Genomic DNA, 20,577 nt, shown 5'->3' with positions numbered 1-20,577 from the left:
AGCACACGTTTCATTATTATGTGACCTTGATATATCATCATAGATAGCACACAGTGCTGATGAATAACTGTAGCCAGACCTGATAATTTACTGGCACACACTATCACTGTTGCGTTTGATATTTCCAAGGCCTTCGATCGTGTGTAGCATGAGGGTTTGCTGGCCAATCTTCGATGCTATGACTTCTCTGATCATTTTTGTGTATGACTCCTCAGCTCCCTGAAAGAACGTTTTCTGCAAGTGGATATATCTCGAATACTTTCATCATCAACGCTGGTGTTCTCCAAGGATCCATATTGTCTCCAACTCCATATTGCATATCAATGACTTATTGAAAAAAACAAGAATCTAATATATTGCTTTGCTGACGACATCATACATATCTCGTCATTACACTTATTGGGTATCAGGACATCGGCTGCAAAAGCACATCTTCACCGGCAGCAGCAGGTTGCATATCTTAATGAGGATCTAGAAGTAATTTCGAATTGGGAAGTAACCAGGTTGAATTCAATGCCACAAAAACTCAGGCATCGGTTTTCTCTATGAAGATAAATGTCTCCGAACCGGATATAATAATATCAGGTCAGACAATTCTGCTTCTGATAAGTTTGTTGGGAGTTATAATGGACACCAATTTGTCTTGGCCTGATCGTGTCGCTGGAATTACAAAGGCCGCTTCTCATAAGCTTGGAACACTGTTCCGAACCAAAATACTGTACACACTTCAGCAATTCTTCATACTTTATAGAGCTCAGATCAGATCTTCTTTGGAGTATTGTTCTAATGTATGGAGCTCCGCCCCCAATCATACCCTGAAGCTGGTGGATTCCTTCCAGAAAAGAGCCATCCGCCTGATTGGAGACGCGAACATCACTTGCAACCTTGATAGTCTGGAACATCGGAGAATGGTTGGAGATTTATCTTTCTTCTATATATAGTTCCACGGGAAGTGTTCAAGTGACTTGGCACATTTGATTTCATCAAGAGCGACGGACTGTGGCTGCTGACCGTTATGAGGTTCAACTCAGTACACCGCGCGCGAACTTCACTGTTCAAAAACTCTTTCATTTGAAGAACGGTGTTTATGTGGAATAAACTTCTTGAGAACATTTTTCCGAATGGATTCAGTCTTCAGCGTTTCAAATCCAATGTGAATCACTACTTTCGCACATGCACCGCTCTAAGGCGCCTTAAGGATTTTCTTGTAGTGCTTGTGTTTTGTCCTCAAAAAAAGTCATCATTCAATTATTTATTTTTTTATTTTATAATTAAAGTATGCATTTATGTGTGCATTAAGCCCGCATATATTTGGTCTGTCTCAAGGGTCATTAAATGTAAAATCTACTCTCTTGGTAGATTAAAATTTACACACTTTTTATAGCATATAATATTCTTAAATCAATCAATAATTTATTTTAATTTAATTTTTGTGAAAAAAAAGCACTAACAAACTTGTTTCAAGAATCCCTACTAATATTATAAATGCTAATGTAAGTTTGTTTGTTACGGCTTCACGCGAAAACTATTTAACCGATCATCATGATATTTTGTAAATGTGTTTTTTTATGTAAGATAAAAAATTGTTTGTCAAAAAAAAATCTAGCTACGTTAACGTCATCTAGCATTCCAGTAATGAAGTTCCATCCCTTTGTACCGTAATACCGTCGCACTGTACTATTCACAGTCACGACAATATCCCATCCAATCCAATTGACTGTAGTTTCAGCTGTTTGGAATTTTTCTATATTCATTGTTATTTTCCGCGAGCGAAACCGCGGGTAAAAGCTGGTAAATTTCATAAAGACTTACGTGGGTTGTTTGTTCAAGATATAGAAAAATTACAATAGGGTTCCCAAATGAAAGCACCACTAACATACCCGACTAGGTCAGTGGTGTGCACCGAATCGTGGGTGCATTCAATAGGCCTTTTCATCATAAGACAAGTGCAAGCGTAGCTGTCATATTGAAATGGCGGTAAATCAAAACTTTCGTACTGTTTTAATCAACAATGGCTGGGCAAGGAATATTATCTCTACAAACAAATACATTATTGGAAAAAACCATTGATGGTGCTTCACTTGTTTATAATTCAGTGGAGGCTCATAATTGTGAACAATTAAAAAGGTGGTTAAAACGTCATGGGCGTCCGCAAAAAGGAAAAAAGTGAGCTGATTGAAAGGTTAGGTATCAGCATTTGTTTACTATCTAAAAACATATAAACAAAATATTTACAGTTTCATTCTTATTACCTAATAATGTCAATTCATTTGATGTAATTGAAAATATATTTCAGTTGACAAGAGTATTACTTACGGAACTAATAAATAAATCAAGCCAATAATATTTTGAGGCTGTACATATGACATTTTTAATAATTAGACAAATATGTAAATACTGAATTGAATATGTTTAGAGTAATTTTTATTACAGGGAATTATTTAATACAACATTGTATATATGAAATTTATGAAATTTACAGTTAAAAATGCAATAAGGAATAATGTACGTATGTTGAAATTCCTGATAGCATGAAGGATCAGGGTTTTGTTCAGTTGGACCACTTTCTCCAATGAAATGTAACGAGCAAATATAAGTATCCTTGGTAACATCATCAATAGATTCAAAGCCTCGGTCACTCCTGCCACATTTTTCCACCCATAATTCACATTTCGCACATTTTGCACATGCTTTAATATGTAATTTGCTTGATGATTTGATTATTTATTTTGCGATATTCAAGACAAGGCTTTGGAAAATTTATAAAATAGTATGTGTTGGTTTTGAATGATATGTATCGTGTATCATTTTTACACACTCCATAAAAACATCGTTTTGTTGTTCCTTTTCGTACAGATAACATAATTATAATTGAGTATAAACATTTTTTTCTGATTATTTTGACTCACTAGTTTTGTTTTCACTTTTTTACAATTAATAAACTTCAATTTATATTTTAATTTTTAAAACATGAGTTGCGGGCTCTTTAACATGGTTGTTTACAAAAAACAGTACGGAAAAGATGGCTGATACTGACGCATGCGCACAAAAACAATTGTGATGAAAAGGCCTATTCAAAATGATGGAAAGAAAAAGTGGAGCGTCACCAATTTTTCTTGGCCAGATAAAAACCGGAAAACCGCCCTGTTGGTGCGGGAATCCACAACCATCAAGAAAATCTGAATTTCAATTATATTACTGATAAAGACAATTAATTCGGATTACAAGCAAATTACATTGAACTGTCTGATTTTCAGAGCTGAGTTCACCTAAGAGAAAGACAACAACAAAAATAATAATAAACGCTAATATGTAAAAGTTCACACCATTTATCGCAGTCAGGTGATAGCGTATTGTAAGATTTGGAAAAATATAAATACAAGCAAGTTTTTTATTTTTCAATGAACTTGCTTTTTTGGTGATCCTCATTACGTTGCAAGGGGGTGCAGACTACCTTAACAGTATTCTGGGGATACTGACGCCTCGAAAATTCGACAATACTCCCAGCCCATTTCTATGTAGATATCCAGGAGAGTCCACGGAAAGAAATATTTGTGGTCGTTTCCAATTCATTTGATTGTATCGTGCAGATACATTTTTCTATCGGGATAGCCTAACTCCCTGAAGAAAATATTCTTCGTCACGACAATATTTATATGAATAGTGTGAGAAGAAAGATCGGAAGTTAAAGTTTATCACGACTTGAGTTGCACGAAAATATTCTACTAACCTTTTGACAATGAAGGCTGTTTTCACGGTGATTTTCCTAGAAAAGTTGATAGGAGATGTAAAGATACTGATTATCTGCCTGGTATAAATCTTACGTTTGCAGCTATGGTTTTCAATATTACTACAAGATGTTCTGAAGCACACAATATCCAAAAGAATGCACACTCAGTCGAAAATTTCAAAATCCCTTTTAGGTACATAACCAAAAAAATAATCCCATCGGGAAAAACTTCAGTTTGGAATCATCTATCTAATTGATTTCCGTCAAATTTTTGTTTTCAAAGAAAACAACACAAAATCGCTTCAAGGTCTTTTATATCGTAATAATCTTGTTGGGCCCATAGGCGGGTTAAAAGTGAATAAAGGGTCAGAATCCCAGATATCAATTACGAATACTTCAGTTATTGTCAATTACATTTGGTTATTTTAAAAATATCGGTTTTAGTTTTTTGGTGGTGAATATAATATTTCACATCATCTACAACTTTCTGTCAACATTCTGAAGCAATTTATCAATAATCTTTTCGAAGCCATAAGTACTACAATAAACGCTAACCAATGCCTTTTCTTGATAGTTCTCATGACATTTTCTATAAATCCAATATAGTTGAAATTCTTCCCGAAATAAAATTCCTACTTGGTTTTTGTATTCCTCATTTCACTGAGATTTCCAGCACTTAGAAAAACTTCTCATTCTATTATCACATATCTAATAGGGCAAGTAATTTGATTTTCTGCAGGCGGTAATATCATTCTAAAACAGCTTGAAGGTTAAGTAGATATCTGTGGTTTTTTCGAAAAATAGTCCTTACTGGTTTTTAAACATGAATTCTAGAAACGTATCTTGATAGATATCGTTGATTGAGAGAATTGAAATATAAGTGAATAGTTGAAATAGCATATAATATACAGCGTGTCTCACAGTCGGTGGTAGGTTAGACGTTTATAGTAAACGCAACGTAGGATTTTTCTGAAAATTCCACATCTTATATTCACTTACCTGTTCTATCAATCTAAAGGATATTTAGCATTGCGGCGTTGCCACTTCTATCAAAAGTTCTAGCAACTTAATTTTTTTTATTAGAATACCCCGTATATTAAACATTTTTGGAAATGCTCTTTTATTATAATACTTCTTTGTTAATGATGTCCTATACCAATCTCTATCGGTTTTCGAGATGAGAAATAATTTGTGAAAAGTTAATATTTTGATGATAGTTTGGACAAACTCGAAATATTTAATTAACACCAAGAAATCTACTCCATATCATAAAGGAGTGACTAAAATTACTATTATTTCTATTATGCATAAAAGTGGTTAAAAGTAAATTTTTTTCAAATGAAACCCCCTCTGTAGGTTACTCGATAAATTGAAGGATGATGGAAAATGCCCCGAACTGATATATCATGTCCCTATACCTAAATCATAAAGATGGAGTTTTCTTAATGAAATAATTTCTTCTGGAAACATTATTTTTTTAAGAATTTGGTTTCAGGTAGCAGTGGAATCATCAAGCTTACAACAGTTTGGTTACTTTTATTAGTAATTAACAAATAGTTATCGACGGTATTTCAAAATATCTTTCAAAATAAATGCAAAAATCGATTCAAACAAAGTTCCTATGAAATTATTCATTACACATGAACAAATTGATCAAATCATTATCAGAACTTACAGAAAATTCAACCAAATGTATCCTGAATTAACACCAATGAACGAGATGTAGTTTGTAAGGTTACAAAATAATTTCCTCAACTATGTCCCAAAGTTTCCAGGCAACAACTGTACCAAAAATCATGCATTTCTAGGTAAAAAGTAAGATTTTCTGGGATGTGAAAGTGAAAGTACACATGTGAAAGTACACAAAATAACAGAATTGGGATGATTAAAAATAACAAAATTGCAAACAAAATATCACACTTTTACAATAAATGCTGAAAATGTTATCCATTACATTCTGAACATTTCAAAATGTTTTTTTTTGTACGCGATTTGTGGTTGCTTTTTCAATTTCCTGGGGATCCAGATCTTCAATACACCGCACTATTCGCCGTCGCAGTTCTTCTTTGGTAGGCACTGGAGTACTGTATACCCTTTCTTTTGAAACACCACACATAAAAAAAGTCAAGTGGCGTGATATCGGTTGATCTCGGTGGCCAATCCCACGGCCTTAATCGCCTAAAACAACGATCGTCAAATATTTCGTAAAGTTTCCTGGAAATTTTCTGGGTGAAATGAGATGGCGTTCCGTCCAGTTGAAGCCACGGATTCCTATATTTCTCTAAAGGAAAATTAATATTTGAAGAAATATTTCTGCATTTCATAAAACTAAAGGAAATTTTGTTGTTCTTCAAAATACATAAAAAATTCGGGTGAATTATTTCTTGAAAACCCATTTCTTTTGTCACATGAGGATTATCAGCCCATAAATGTTTGTTCCTTCTATTAAAAATGTCATCCCTTGTAAATTTTGATTCGTCGCTTCAAATTATTTTTGACAAAAATTCTTCCTGTATAGGTATTAAAAAGAATTCGCAAAAATGCACTCTATGTTCAAAGTCTTCTGCTTTGAGAGCTTGAACTTTGATGAATTTTCAAGGATGAATTTCGTTATTTTTCAAAATTCGTTGTAACGAAGCATGTGATACACCCAAATATTTTTCTGCACTGCGAATGGAAGCTTCTGGATATGCATTAAAATGTGCCAAAACGTTAACAGTATTCCCCTCATTTGAAATAACAGGTTTTGGTAATATTGAAGGCGCTTTTAACTTTGAGCCATAGTTGAGAAAATTATTTTTTAATCTTGCAAACTTCCTCTCGTTCATTGATGTCAATTCAGGATACATCTGGTTGAATTTTCTGCAAGTTCTGGCAATGATTTGTTCACACATTCCGTATATAATAAATAATTTTATGAGAACTTCGTTTGAATAATCAATATTTGCATTCATTTTGGAAGACGTTTCGAAACACCGTCGATAACTATTTGTTGATCACTTAAAGTAATCAATCTATTATATGCTTGATTATTTCACCAAATTAAAAAAAAAATCCAAAAGAAGTGACTTCATTGAGAAAACTTCATTATTCAGGTAAAGGAACATGATATATTGTTTTAAAGCATTTCATCTTTCAATTTACCGAGTAATATACAGGAGGTTTCTTTAAAAAAATGAACATTTCACTTTTTTCATGCATAATGGAAATAATAGTAATTTTAGCATGCCCTGTAAGATATGGAGTCGATTTCTTGGTGTCAATAGAATATATGGAGTTTGTGCAAACTATAGTTGAAATATTACCTTTTCATGAATTGAGAGTACTGATGTACACTTAGGGCTATGTTTTGGACCATTTTTAGCACAAATTATTTTTCATCTCCAAAACCGATAGAGATAGGCATATTATATTATCAACAAAAAAGTATTATAATGGAAGAGCGATTTCAAAAATGTGTTGATATATGGGGTGTTCCATTTGAAAAATAAAGTTGCTAGGACTTTTTGATGGAAGTGGCAACGCCACAATGCTAAATATACTGTAACCTTCGTTGTCGTAGATTGAAACGGGTTACTTTATTACGTAGGAACTAAATTATGGGCTGCCGGAACTCAGCGGAGAGGGATGGTGGATAAATATAAGTCCACTTGGAGGAAAAGTGTATTGTTTCTTCAAACACGCCAAGCTTGTGGTGATTACAGGCTTATGGCCCAGAAGTATACTTTTGGGTTCACAGATATAAATGTAAGCAACTTATGATTAAACTTAAGGTGTGGTAAATACTTGGTTCCTTCTAGAATTCGCAATTTGTGCCGCAATGTTGATTCGAGGTCGTGCGGGAGGGTGTAATACATAACAGGAAAGACCTTACATGCATGGGATATGGGAGAATAGTCTCCAGCAGCACGATCCAACCCCTGTACGCAGTCCACTCAGACAATGATCTTTTCCATGCAGATAACTTGCTCCTCAGAAGACCGTAATCAGAGATATAAGGGCTGTAGTGGTCTAGCCTTGCGAGAGATATACCAGGATATAGTTCAAAATATCGATTTGAGGTGGTAATAAGAAGGCCTAAAATGAGATTAAGGTTTAGAAGGATATACCCTTTAGGGTATTTTCGGGAAGTGGGTTCTTACCGTAGTTGTTGTGTGGCCTGAAGATTGGAATTTGACAAGAGAACGGGTACTTAATAAAAATCCCCAATACTGTGGGCGAGTTATTCCTTTAGATAACCCAAATATGGTTATTCCCGTATTGAATATTTTGGTTTCTTCAAATCCACAAAGTGATGAGCTCAAAATTCTTGCTCCAGAGAAGATAACCAAACTCAACTCTCATTACCAGAGAAAAAACCCTTTTCTTTTTCCTTTCCTTTTTTCCCTATCAACGTTATTCAAGGTCGAATTATTCTGATTGTCTTTAGGCACAAAAAACTGAACTGAATTGTTTTGAATGTTATACAGGGTGGATGCTGTGCATAAATATATGATTTCAATACATTACTTTTCTGTTATCTTATAAATCCGCTCTTGCATTTTGGGAACCGTAACAATACTTTAGATCGATAGAACAGGTAAGGAAATATCACATGTGAAATTTTCAGAAAAATCCTGCGTTCCGTTTTCCAGAAACCGACCGATCGTGAGTCACGAGCGGTGGTAGGTTAAACCTAATATGATATCCACATAAATCATTTAATCACTATCTGAAAACCCATTTTCAGTCATCATGACTCTTTCGATTTGTTGATCAAGTAGATATATGAAATAAGCTGTAACATAATATGAACTGTTTTTACTTCATTAAAAAGGGAATTTTCCACCGTTTTTTAATATAAATTGTATATTTTTCGGCTGTAATACAAGAAATCATATGTTGAAAAACGCGGTTAACAGAAAAACTACTTTACGGCAGAAGTTCCAATTTAAATACCAGTTTGCATCACTTTGTGTCCTCCACCTCAGTTTTTTTTCATATTTGCAATATTTCTCCCACGACACATTTCCAATGTTGTACAATTAGTCTGATCAAGAAAACATAGGCTATTATTATCATCATTTATTAATTTGGTTGTTCATCCCCTCTATAACACAGTTGACAGAGTCACATATGAAGAATCCGCTCATACTAAGAACGAGTGATCGATTGACCCTGATTTCTTAACCCAAAAATTCATGAAACTGTTAATTTATCGTTATAAACGCATGTGTTATTCAACGTTCCACGGCATATATAAAACCAATTATTACACGTTTTCACAGATTGTATAACTAATGTTACACAATAACCTTCCAATATTTGTTACGAATACTCTCGTTAAAATCTAAAGGTGCAGAGTATTCCATACTACTTTTCTTTTAACAAGAGGTATGATAATAAGCGAATTTGCGTTCGGTAATATCGCAACAAAAGTATACCACGCTTGGACAAAATATCAGGTAGCCATTTCATTGACAACATTTAGAAATGTTTTTAAAGCAATTTTGGTAGTCTCTGTTGAAATTGAAATGGGTGAACTATTATTGGACCTAAGTGAATCGTTATATGAATCTAAGAGATATTATAAGGTGAATATTGAAATTCTACCGCAGATAAAGGTGAAGCCAGCTGATTCTTCAACATAAATCTTTGATTTTTCGTAAAAACTAAGCCCTGAGAAGTCCGCGTCAACCTTTATGAAGTTATTTCTTAGTGAAAGGTAATTTGAAATATTTGTTTTCAATACGTCCGGAACTATCAGTATAACGATAAAAACCTATACTGTTTTTTATAAAATTCTTGAAGAAGGGTGCTATTTCTGTTTTATTCAAAAAATGTGAATAAACCAAGAAAAGTACTCTTATGCTTGCGTATGTGTAAGGCTCTTCAGCTTCCTAAAAAAAAAAACGTTCCCTGCAAGTGAACGTCGTCGGATATCTCTCGAATACTGTTACCATCAACGCTGGTGTTCCCCAGGGCTCTATACCGCGTCCAACACTCTTTCTATTGAATATCTACGACTAATTGGAAAACACCAAGAATCCAATATCTTGCTTTGCTGACGACAGCACACTTGTTTTGACATTCCATTTGGATTCCAAGACATCGGCTGCGAATGCACATCTTCACCGCTAGCAGGAGGTTGAACTAGAAGTAATTTGAAATTGAGGTGAAAGTAACCAGGTTCAATTCAATGCCACAAAAACCAAGGCATCGGCTTTATCTTGAAAGATAAATGTCTCCGAACCGGATATAATAATGTCAGGACAGACAACTCCACTTTCTTCTTCGATAAGTTTGTTGGGGGTTAAAATAATGGACACCAATATGTCTTTGCACAATCATGTCGGTGAAATTGCAAAGGCTGTTTGTCAAAAGCTTGGAACACTGTTTCGAACCAGAAAACTGTACACACCTCAGCAACTTTTGATACTTTATAAATCTCAGATCAGACCTTCTTTGGAGTATTGTTCTAATGTATGGAGCTCCGCCCCCAGCCATACCCTGAAGCTGGTGGATTCCATCCAGAAAAGAGCCATCCGCCTGATTGGAGACGTGAACATCACTTGCAACCTTGATAGTCTGGAACATCGATGAAAGGTTGGAGATTTGCCTCTCTTCTATAGATATTTCCACGGGAAGTGTTCGAGTGATTTGGCACATTTGATTCCATGAAGAGCAATACTCAGAAATACGCGACGGACTGTTGGTGCTCATCGCTTTGAGGTTCAACTTGGTACACCTCAAACTTCTCTGTTTAGGAACTCTTTCATTTGGAGAACGGCGTTTATGTGGAATAAACTTCCTCTTTTTTTCATGAAATATGACAAGTAATCACCACTTGAAATTATACAATCATTTTAGGTACACACTGTATATAAGAACTTTATTTGAGAGGCACTTTTCGAAATTATGCTAATGGTAGTACACTAAGCCGATTGATAGTGATGAAAAAATTTTATCACAAAATTATTCAATTTGTTCAACAAAACTCAAATAGAAACTTCTGTTCTCTGATTATTAGTTTTTTTATTATTGTATAAACCAGATCACATATATTTCTCATTCGCTGTAAAGTACTATTCAGTATATGAATGATTAGTTACGGTTAATTAGGATGATTTTCAAAATGTGACATTTTTCCATTTTTTTCAAACTGTAAATAAATAGTTTTCTCCCAGAACCTTCGTAAGAGAAATTCAAATTTGGAAGAATTATCAAATAATAGTGTGATAAAAAGAGTTTTATTTAGTAAAAATATGTTAAGTTTTCATTAAATTTTCTCCTTGCAACATTCATTTTTTTTATCTATTTGCAGAAGTATAGAAAAAACTGTAATATAAGTTATGTAATTCCCGAGCCAACCCTGGATTACTTTGTTTATCCTGCATACATCAGGAGATAAAACCGTCAATTGCTGACATTTATCTTTTCTGGAATTTTATCTTCGAAAATGAATTACAATAAATTAATGCATTGAATAATTAGTTTTGATGTTTTCTTAGACGACAACCTCGTAAGCATTCTAACCGGGAAATATCTTTGTTAATTATAAATTTTACTCGAAAATTATCATAGCTTAATAAGAATTTTTTTCTCATTTTATCTATTTGCCTTTGACCCTTTGATAATGTCATAGCTGAGTTGTACAGGGTGTTTTTTAACCATGCGGTAAAAATTCAAGGGACTATTCCTTGGACTACTTTAAGGATATTTTGTCCTTTGATGATTTCTGATAGGGAGCTTCATTTCGAAGATACGTAGGGAAAAAGAATTTCGATAATAACAATTTATGGGATCACCTACGAGATATACTATCCAAATTGAATGTCTGCAGCCGTTTGTAGCAATCGGAATGTTGTTGATAGGTAGGTCCAGTGTAGTAAGCTATACCTTCATTTCGACTACGTTAATAAATTTAAAATTACCAAAATTTTCATTGTCGAAATTATTTTTCGCCTCGTATCTTCAAAACAAAGCGCCTTATCAAAAATCATCAGAAGACAAAATTTGCTTAGAATAGTCCAAGAAATAGTCCCTCCATTTTTTGCCGCATGTTTAACAAACACCCTGTATAAACATTTGTAATATTGCAATCATAAGGTCATTTTGTGGTCAGCTTCATAGTTGGATAAATTGCAGAGTAAGGTACGGATAACTTTAATTTATGCTGATTTCAAGTAGTCAGAGTTATTCAAAATGTGTTTCAATCATTACTGTTGCTTCTACAAATCACCACTGCTGGAAGCACAACGTGATTGGCGCAGTCGGTAGGATACCTATACAGACTATAACCAAAAAAACTGCCTGATAATTAAAAAGTCTTCTACGGGAACTACAAGACCACCACCACATACAGTGTACCGAAGAGGACTGAATATTCTCCTACAGCACACAGAGCGAATCCTTGGACTGAATATTCAAGGGGAAACTAACAAACTTTCTGGAGGATCAAATATCTCTGGACTGGTTCAAAAAGAAGACAACAATTAAAAGTGAAATCACAGAGAAACCCCCAACCCCTAGACACACACACGTTGTGTATTTTTCTTTGGCATAATGATTAGTGAAATAATTATTCTCTCGTATGATATCTTTTATATTTCCCGAGCTTGTAGAATTAGCAAGAATAAATAGTGAAGTTAGTGAAGCTAGAAAAAAAATGTAGTTGATAAGAAATAATACTGAAACTATTTTGAATATCGCATTTAGAGAATCTTACTTTGAGTTTATCTTCTATAAATTTATATTTAGAAACATGGCGGCTGAGACAAATTACCAACAGTTAAGACTCTTTTTGGATATTATTCCAATATTCAGTGGAGATCCATGTGAACTTAATAATTTCATAGCAGTATGTGCTGAAACATTTCAACATATTGATAATGAATCTCAGTTTTTTGGAAAAATAATATTGAGAGTAATAATAAGTATACTTAGAGGAAAAACTCCCACTTTGATTTCAAGTCGTACTGAATTAGATACATGGAAGGAAGAAGAGATTTTGAAAATTTGATTTTCTGATCGACGATATTTTTATTGTTTACTATGAGAATTGTACAGTTTGAGACCACAACTCAAAGAAAACTCTTATAACTTTGACGTTCGTTGCCAATATTTGAGGAGTTTGATTTTTTCGTCAATAAATAATTATGAAGATATGACTAGAGAATCAAAAGTTGCACAAACTGAAAAAATAGTTTTGATAGCATTCTTAAAATACCTTCCAGCAAGTATTCAATCAAATGTCCGATTGAAAAACCCAGATTGCTTGGAAGATGCTATGAAACATGTTATGAAGGAAAAATTTTTTGTCTTTACTGAATGAAGGCAAGAGAAATTCTTCTCAACCTTTACCAACGCCAACTTTCAAACCACCTATGGAAAGGTTGAATCTATTACAACTGACTTATTTTCAGAAACAGAACAGCAATTTGTTGGTAGTCAAAGAAAACAATTTTCCAATCAACCAATTCGAATAACACCACGTCAAGTTCCTCAACATTTTCCCACTAATTAAGTTTTTGGGGGACCTTCAAACGAGAATGTTTGGAAATCAAAAAATCAATATTTAGATAATAAACCAATACCAGTAACCATTTCCACCAGACATTTACACACAAGAAAAATTTTTCTTTAAACCACACACAGAAGAATTACGTAATGTGACGAAACCCAATCCATCTTATGATGATTATTCTGTTTAAAATCTGTTCTGTTTGAAATGTTTTTCCGTTAATCAGCTGTCGCCCCCATACGAAAGACAATTCTCAGAAGTTGATGAACTTGTGCGAGCTAAGGACTAACGAAGTTTTACCTTTTAATGTGTGAATTCTAATACGGTTATTGCATAAAACAATCATATAATACTGACAAGACAAATGTAGAACCTGACCTTGAACAAGAATTCTTATATAAAGTATTGAAATATGACATTTTATAAATAAAAATAATAATAATAATAATGAAAGACAGAAGGTGCAGGGCCTGCCGCGAAGCGCCCGAGACCCTAATGCACTTGCTATCAGCATGTCCAGCATATGCGGTCTCGCCCTATATCCATCGACATAACTCGGTCCTAAGAGTGCTATATTAACATCTACGGCACTGTTACGGTATTGACGAGACACCGGTGTTGCCCTACGCTCCGGGGAATAATAAATCCGTTGTGGGGAACGAGAAGTGCTGAATTTATTGGAACACTTCGTTCCCCATTCTCAGGCTCATACAAGCTAATAAGCCTGATGTAGTCCTTCTCGGCCACCAGAGCAGAACAATATTTGTCGTGGAGTTTTCAGCTCCTGGCGAGACAAATATCGTCAGAAAAGAGGAGGGAAAACGGATAAAATATCGAGATTTTCTCTTCGAACTCCGCAGACTCTATCTAGATCACTCTGTCAATATGGTTGTTCGGATTATTGGAGTTCTTGGTGGAATGATGCCCTCTCTATTCTCGAATCTCAAAATCATACCGGCTTGCCGCACTAAGGCAGTAATCTTAGCCGCACAGATGCAGAAAGCTGTCATTCTTGGCTCACTGCGCTTGCTCAGGGCACATGCTTCTTGGAATCAATGATCACTTACCCCACGGTGTGGTGAGTGGTCATTAGTTGATAATGCTGGGGCGCCCTCCCGAATGTATCGGGGCTTCGAGGGATAGGGCCTGACTAGCCCACACTACGGTTGAAAAAAAAATGAAAGAACTTTAGGGCTCTTCAGTACCAATCTGGATAACATTATAAAAAAAAACACACAATTCATTCATAAATTACGATTTTTATTTCACAGAATAAGTTTGATCTACTTATGTCATCGATGACATCATACTGACATTCATTCACTCTTTTGATTGAATCCCAGTCAAAAGAAACCTTTTTTGAATTGGAAGGGTTGAATTTTCAGGAGTGACTAATTTTTGGGAAAGAAAGTTTATGGCTTTCTACTACTTCATCTTGATACAAAAAAATATGGAAATTAATCAAATAAGTGAATAAATGTCATTACGATGTCATCGATGACATGACTGGATCAAACTTATTTCGTGACAAAAAATGGTAATTTATGAAAGAATTTCTATTATGTCATCCAGATTGGTACTAAATAGGTATAAAACAAGTGCCGTACAGCGAAACGTCGGCGTATACCAGTGGAGATGACATTGAAATGTTTACCTTTCAATAACTTTATTGTGTAGCAATCCTGTGAATGATATCTGATTCAGTTCCATAACGAATGGTTCGAATACAAACTGAGTAGAGAAAAGTGTTTTTCGTATAATTTAGTGTTCAAAGTATTTGTTTCGAAAAAATTTTTCTTTCGTGTAATTCAATGTTTATATGAAAGAAGCTGTTTTAGGAGGGCTTTTTCTTTAAAATTGATTGCTTCCTTCCTTTCTCCGAAGACTCCCACATTTTTTTGTATAAAGATGGAGTAGTAGAAAATAAACTGTTTTCCCAAAAAATAATAAGTATTGAAGATCTAGCTGTGAATTCAATCACGATACTTGTTTGTTACTGTTCAACTCCATTGACCGTTCTAAGCTGGAATATGGTTTTGTCATTTGGAATTCAAAGAACTTTTTATATTCTGATATTGTATAAAAAGTCCAAGAACGATTATTAGGAATACTGCGAGCTAAGTACTGAGGAGGTCTTACCTTTTAACGTGAGTTTCCTACTGTTGATTTTATTATACCTGTCGTAAGACTGAGAAGAAGAGACAATGTATTTCGTGTCTCAAACAATTTGTCTTCTCTTCAACAATGTCTCGAAACCGTTAACAAAATGGTGAGGAAATGTGAACTGGATATATTCAGTATTACAGAGGGATAACTCCTCCAAATGTGTCTGAATTTTTTTACGGTCATTTTATTATTAATTGTTTTATATTGCTATATTTTATATCGATTTCAACTGTATCAATGGTTAGGTTAGGTTAGGTCCAAAGTGAGTGGGTCTATTCGACCCTCCACCGCAACCTGCAAGGGTTTATTGTGGCTCACACCTATTTACACTCGGCCAAATAAACCCAGCTTCTTAACGAAGCCGACTAGTTTGTATGGTGAGTGGTCTTTCAGGTCAGATGATAAGAGTACGGCTCTGCCGAACTCTAAAGACCTGATTCGGTCCCCAGTGGGGCGGGCACAAAGTATATGCTCTGTTAATGAGGTAGTCGGATAGTAAAGTTTTAAGATTCTCACCTCGATACCCACGACAACCTTCCCTAAGGGTTTTTGCGCTTCATCTACACCTGATGATACGTTAGATTCAGCCATGCAGGGCTCTTTTGCCTCTGGTTTTGGTGAATCGTCACTTGAGCGTAAACGTTTGCTAACCTGCTCATGGGGGGTTTGTTCCCCCACCTGAGAAAGATTCTGCATACGCTGCTCAAGAATTTGGTGCAAGGCGGTTTAAGGTACCCCGCTCTTGAGGAGACGACTCAGTTGTTACAGGAAGGTCAGTTGGAGTCGTAAACTCGACATCCATCTCTTCTGTAGACTCGCTCCTGAACTAAATTTAAAGGGAGGTCAGTTGAAGTCGTTAACTCGACATCCATCTCCTCTGTAGACTCGCTCCTGAACTAAATTTACATGGAGGTCAGTTGGAGTCGTTAACTCGACATCCATCTCCTCTGTAGACTAGCTCCTGAACTAAATTTACATGGAGGTCCGTTGGTGTCGTAAACTCGACATCCATCTCCTCTGTAGACTCACTACTGAACTAAGTTTACAGGGAGGTTAGTTGGTGTCGTAAACTCGACATCCATCTCTTCTGTAGACTCGCTCCTGAACTAAATTTACATGGAGGTCCGTTGGTGTCGTAAACTCGACATCCATCTCCTCTGTAGACTCACTACTGAACTAAGTTTACAGGGAGGTCACTTGGAGTCGTAAACTCGACATCCATCTCCTCTGTAGACTCGCTCCTGATCTAAATTTACAGGGAGGTCAGTTGGACTCGTAAGCTCGACATCCATCTTGTCAGATGGACTCATTGTCAGAAATATTTTTTAAGTTTACTCTGTCCATAAAAGTCTCACGAGTAGCTGGGGAAAGAAGGTCAATCTCGGCAGAGCCCCGTATTACCGTGACAAGGCGATGCTACGACGAGAGGGCGCCCGGTATCTCGAAAGTTCCATAGAGACAGCTGATAGGCTCAGTGTCATTCATCCTCCCGGCACGGATACACACACCTCAGGATTAAGCCATCGTTGGGATGTCATTCAGTTAGGGAATAACAGAACCAGAAGTAATTCTGTCATTCCCGTATCCAGCGGGGATACGTGGAAGCAGCCATCAGATGGCCTGTTTGCTCCACCACATTCCGTGCCAATGCACGCGACACAGTGGTTCAGGCAGTGAAAGATGAACAAGGACAGCCAACCCACCTGTATCAATGATACTAAATGAATACTATATGTAAGGAACCAAGGAACCATTCATCATGTAAGTGGAAACAATTTGTTTGTTGTTCAGTGTAAATTAATTTCTATTCTAAAAGAAACGGCCTGTATAAATATTTTGAATATTGTAACCATGAGCTCATTTTGTGCCCAGCATTCTAGTTGAATGAAACGCATAGTAAGGTACGAATAACTTTTATTTGTGTAGTCAGAGTCATTTAAAGTGTGTTTCAAGTGTGTTTCAATCATTACTGGTGCTTCTACGAACTACCACTGCTGGAAGCATAACGTAATTAATGATTGATGAATTTCGAACGTCTCTTGTGTAATTTCATCAGTTCGGACTTCCATTGTCGAATATTGTATAAAACGATTTGAAATCCCTGAAAGAATCTTTGAAATTAAAAAGAATTGCTGAAAATAACAATTACATCAAGCAAAAAACCCTGAACTGAAATAACAATAAAGTAAATACAAGCAATAATTTACAATTGAACACTTAACAAGAATTAAAAAATTAAAATCGTCATTCAGTCATCATCCGAAGATGATACGAAACGTCGTGAAGTAACTTGGTTGGAAATCTTTTAATTTTTAAATTTTTCAATTGAAATTTTTTATTTCTCATTAATTGTTCAATTTTCAATTGTTGCTTGTATTCTTTTCATTGTAATTTCAGTTCAGGGTTTTTGCTTACTATAATTGTTATTTTCAGCTATTCTTGTGATGCACTGTTTGGAACCTTTCGTGTAGTAATGAATATTACTAAAGTTTGATCCCAACACCAACACTTCGATCCGTGTTTCACTCACCAAGTGATCATCTTCAAGAGGAAGATTGAACTCAATCAAGATTGAACTTTAATCTTCCTCTTGAAGATAATCACTTGGTGATTGAAACACGTTTCGAGGTGTTAAATATAACGGTTTTGTGTTGGGATTAAACTCCAGTAATATTCCGCAATTCTTTTCAATTTTATTGTTTTTTTCAGGGATTTTAAATAATTTTATCATTTTAGACAATGGAAGTCCGAACTAATGAAATGCACCTATGAACATTGTCAACTACCTTCAAACAATCTCTTGTGTAATATTCACGATTTTTTTAGAATCAGTAACTCTGGGTATAACTTTCTTTATTTACTTCTTCTTATTACCTTCTTTATTTACATCCAATATTTTTCTACCAAAATTGTTTTGTTACTCATATACTAATTTTATAGTCGTACTAGATACAGTTCACGGACTCTGGTATTGATATTGAAAAATGTAGATCATATTTTTGGGAATGCTTCGAAACTATTATATAGTAATTATATAATTTACTTGAAGTGCGTGTATTTTATATCAGCTCAAGGTGAGCAACATTGAACAATCTTCGTTGCTCATGTAAAAAGTATTCAGAACATGCATTTCGATATTACAATTAGTAATTATTGAGTATCATATATGTTCATTGAGAATAATGAACGCAACCAGTAACCAGATAAAAAATTATCAATATTTGATATAGTCAGCTTCAGCGCATATAAATATTTGGAAAAACAGAAATTTCGCAAAAAAGTTTTCATGTCTTCTGTCTCCATTTCAAGTGGAATCACACATTTTCATTGCCACTTTCTGTCTGTCATATGATGATGCTTTAGATTTTTCATTCGAATTGATCTCTCATCATCATCTTCATCAACTTAATCTTCTCCTACGAGAACTATATCTACTTTTCACAGTTTTTGGAAAGCATCACACAAATAATAAAAATAATGGTAATAATAATAATCGTCTTCATTCGTCAACATAATAAAAATAAAATAAAAATTCAGAACAATAATTAAGTCAAAAGTGAAAACTATCGAGGAGAGATACCAACTACTCCCCTGGCTAATACCACGCTGGATATTAAATTATATCCGACAGATATTTATGCAAGATTCCTCACAGAGGCTAGTCTCGCAGATATTTCTCGTTCATCCAGCAGCAGGACCGTGCTGAAATTATTCAAGTAGATTACTTGCAAACCGCGGTTTCGAAGTATTACCTCTCGTCAGTACAGTAAAGTGTCTGGGACTCGATTAATTTCAACACGGATCCGCTACATATATAAAACCTTCGTCTCAGAGAAAGATTGTTAATTATCAACAACTCCATCTCGTGAACAAAGCCCCATGCGGGAAGGAACATCCCATATATCAAAACTGTAACAGAAATCAAAAGTGAAAACTGTACTGTACTGTACTGAAGAGAGGGTATCTTCCAAATAACAAATAACTGAATATAGACAAGGACAACGGCAACTTTTCTATTTGGAGGAAACTTGGTATGACACTCACGACATAGTCACGAAAGGGTGGACAGATAGGTTCGAAAATGTGTACGCCTAACATGCCTGTGATCAAAGGATCGCGACTAAACATGGAAGCTAATATTCTCGACAGCTCATCAAAATACTGAATACAAATTTGAGATGAAATACAAAGTTTTTTTTAATGAATAACAATTTGTATTTTGAAGATTACTATACCAAAAACTAACTACTTCAGGTTTCACAAACGAAAACATTTGAAAAAGTGTTTGCCCTTGAGAGTATTGCTGAAAAGTATGGACACATCAGACTGTGATTTCCCCTCTATTTTTGTGTTTTCAATCCCATTGAGTTCATTCGAGGAAAATTGAAACAAAGCATCAGGCGTAAAAATGAATTTTCAAAATTTTGATAAGAAGCTAATAGAGCTAATTAGGGAAGAAGTATCTAAAATTACCGAAGATGACTGGCAGAAAATGATTAAAAAGTAATTTTAGTTGAAAAAGACTTTATGGAGAATAGACACTTCCATATTAATGGTAGAAATAAATTCATTATTGATTTAAATGACGACAGTTATAGTGAAACAGAGAATATGTAAGAGAAAGTATCATAAGCTTTCGAAGAAAGTTAGTGAAGTGTTCTTGAAGCGATCAAATGTATACATATGTGAATAAGAAGTATTCAGAAGTATTTTTAATTATCACCCTCTTATTTGAATCCCTACTTTTCCACTCTCCTATATAAACGAAATATTTATTATACAGGGTGTAGCATTAGTACGTTGAAATATTCAAGTGGCGTATTCCTGAGACGAATTTAATAAAAAAAAGTCTATACGAACTTGAATCCGAAAATGTTTCATTTCGGAGATACGGGGTGTTAAAATTAAATTTTTTTTTTCGCTTTTTGAAAACAACTCTTGCAAAAAATAAGTTATTTGCACAAAATTCGGTACCCGAAGTTTTTTTGACGTGGGAATTCATAATTTCGTATTAATTTTCATGTAACATGTAGAGGGCGCTGCGTACGCTGTCATTATTCATTTCAAATTGCCCTAACTTTTTTGACAGTAAACGTTTGGTACTTTTCATAAAAAAACCTAATTCTCACACCTTTTACAAGTAAAAAAGGTACACCTCCTCAACAACGCTGGAGGCGAT

General features: G+C 34.9%; 1 protein-coding gene and 1 long non-coding RNA gene across 3 annotated transcripts in view; one reads left to right on the top strand and one right to left on the bottom strand.

Moving 5' to 3' along the window:
- Nucleotides 1-20,577, top strand: part of LOC111513700 (glucose dehydrogenase [FAD, quinone]) — a 103,671-nt gene that overhangs the window by 20,793 nt on the left and 62,301 nt on the right. The gene's annotated exons all lie outside the window — the stretch shown is intronic.
- Nucleotides 3,181-4,253, bottom strand: LOC141483821 (uncharacterized). The gene is made up of 2 exons (XR_012466305.1): nt 3,731-4,253; nt 3,181-3,621 (listed from the first exon to the last, which is right to left on the bottom strand). It is a non-coding gene; the product is annotated as an uncharacterized lncRNA (long non-coding RNA).

The sequence above is a fragment of the Leptinotarsa decemlineata genome, unplaced genomic scaffold (genome assembly GCF_025532065.1).
Source record: "Leptinotarsa decemlineata unplaced genomic scaffold, Ldec_3_MD MMD2_tig00004307_RagTag_RagTag, whole genome shotgun sequence".
NCBI lineage: Eukaryota > Metazoa > Arthropoda > Insecta > Coleoptera > Chrysomelidae > Leptinotarsa > Leptinotarsa decemlineata.
This window is presented reverse-complemented; position numbering and strand designations above follow the sequence as displayed.